General features: G+C 46.0%; 1 pseudogene; it reads left to right on the top strand.

Annotated features, from left to right (window-relative positions):
- Positions 1 to 2,500, top strand: part of LOC144248698 (28S ribosomal RNA) — an 8,484-nt pseudogene that overhangs the window by 3,492 nt on the left and 2,492 nt on the right.

The raw sequence follows: 2,500 nt of genomic DNA, 5'->3' as shown, positions 1-2,500 counted from the left end.
AAGCCAAAATTCCATCTTTTCCTTCCCAGGTCAGTGATGAGGGTTTTCAGCTTATAAGTTTGGAATTTGTAAATTCGAATTGGATAAATCTGGGAAGGAATGATTCAGAATCGATCTGGGAGGGTTTGGCAAAACTCCCTGAGGTTTATGAGATCTCGCCTTCGGGCCTTACTCAGGATGAGGATGGGTGCGCTGACAGAGGTGACAAGGAGCCTAGAACACCTGAGGCTTTATCTGGTCCCAGTGAGGCCGGTACATCGACCAAGACACCGGTCATGTCCGTCCCGGACAAAAATCCAGCTTGTCCATGTTGTGGGACCAGATTTACTCGAATGTTGGGGCTGATTGACCATCTTAAGAGGACCCACGGGCAAAAACGGGTCTTCTTCAAATGCTCGAAATGTGGTAGGCAAAATCTTAACTACCACAGTATAGCTTGTCACGTCCCACGTTGTAAAGAGATGGCGAGTGTGGTTCCGACTGGTGAGTGGGTCTGTGAGGTTTGCCGAAAAGGATTTACCACCAAGATTGGCCTGGGTCAGCACAAGAGATTGAAACATCCTCTTGTGCGAAATGTGGAGCGGATTACTGCTTCCCGCCCAAAAGAGTCATCATTACGGGGAGCCCATAAGAAGGTATGGACCGAGGAGGAGGAAGCTCTCTTGGTGCAATTGATGGATAGATTCGCCGGTAGCAGAAATATTAACCAACTAATAGCGGAGCATTTACCATCTAAAACGGCAAAACAAATCAGTGATAAGAGACGCCTTCTGGTAAAAGGTCCCTCTGGTACATCTAAACCAGAAGGAAAAAGGGTTCGAGCTAAGGATGCTGATTTGGCGAAAGAGGGACATTTAAAGCTCCAATACCGCGAGGCCATCAAGTCGGGGCTATCGAGGGGTTCATTCATTGTGTACCAAGAGGCATTTCAGGAAATATTGGATGGAAAAGATCCACAGGAGGTGGTGAATAAGGTTTATGCTGAGTTTCAAAGAGGCCTGAAAAGGCTGAGCCAGAAGGTTAAAAAGGGCAAAGGTCGAAAATCACGTGATACACAAGAACAAAAAGCGTCCAAATCGACAGCTAATTGGATGCGAAAAAGGGCAGTTAAAAGAGGGAAGTTTCTTCGATTTCAGAGGCTGTTTCAGTTCCGTAGAAGGAGATTGGCGAGGGTTATTTTGGATAGCTCGGAAACCCTGCAATGCCAAATACCATCTAGCGTTGTCTATAAAACATTTGAATCTAGATGGGTTACATCATGTGAATTTGGTGGGTTGGAGGACTTTCCTCCATATAAAGGGGCTGATAATGCGGTATTTCAGTCCCTGATTACAGAGAAAGAGGTGGAAAACAATATGAGAGAGATGTGTAAAACCTCCGCTCCTGGGCCGGATGGGATTACTTTGGGTCAACTTATGTCTAAAGACCCAAAGGGTTCCTTGTTGATGGAGATCTTCAACCTCTGGCTATTGTCCGGTAATATTCCAGATGCGCTGCGGGACTGCAGGACAGTCCTGATACCCAAGTCTTGTGATTCTGAAAGACTTGGTGATATCGGTAACTGGAGACCTATCACCATTGGTTCTACGGTGATAAGGCTTTTCTCCAGGATCGCTACAGCGAGGCTGTCCAAAGCATGTCCCATTCACCCCCGTCAACGGGGTTTTATCTGTGCATCAGGATGTGCCGAAAACCTCAAGTTGTTGCAACTTGTGGTGAAAAATGCTAAACGGGAGCACAAACATTTGGGGGTGGTGTTTGTGGACATTGCTAAGGCTTTTGACACCGTGTGTCATCAGCATATATTTGAGGGTTTGGAACTAAGAGGGGTCGATCCGCATATGGTGCAGTTGGTAAGAGAAATGTACAAGAATGTTAGGACGTACATTTCTATGGGAAAGGAGGTAACAGACCCCATTTATATACGCTCAGGTGTCAAGCAGGGTGACCCAATGTCACCATTGCTGTTCAACCTTGCACTTGATCCCCTCCTATGTAAACTTGAAACAGAGGGAAAAGGGTTCCACCAGGGCAGGTTGAAAATAACAGCAATGGCTTTTGCAGATGATTTGGTATTGTTGAGTGACTCCTGGGAAGGCATGTGTGATAACATCAAAATTCTTGAGACCTTTTGTGAACGTACTGGTCTCAAAACGCAGGGTGAAAAGTGCCATGGATTTTATATTAAACCAACAAAGGACTCATATACCATCAATGATTGTTGTCCATGGAAGATTAATGGGTCCCCCCTAAACATGATCGACCCAGGGAGTTCTGAAAAATATTTGGGAACACGAATAGATCCGTGGACTGGCTTTGCTGATTCGGGTCTGTCTGAGAAACTGGGAGATTGGCTCAATCGGATTGGTAACTCACCACTGAAACCTCTCCAGAAAATAGATATACTCAGGACCTATACCATCCCAAGGCTGATATATCTGGCTGACCATACCGAGGTCCATCCTGGGCACCTGGAATCCCTTGACCAACAGATTCGAAA

The sequence above is a fragment of the Lonchura striata genome, unplaced genomic scaffold (genome assembly GCF_046129695.1).
Source record: "Lonchura striata isolate bLonStr1 unplaced genomic scaffold, bLonStr1.mat Scaffold_283, whole genome shotgun sequence".
In the NCBI taxonomy this organism is placed as follows: Eukaryota; Metazoa; Chordata; class Aves; order Passeriformes; family Estrildidae; genus Lonchura; species Lonchura striata.
Note: the sequence above shows the minus strand (reverse complement) of the source record. Positions and strands in the feature narration are given on the sequence as shown.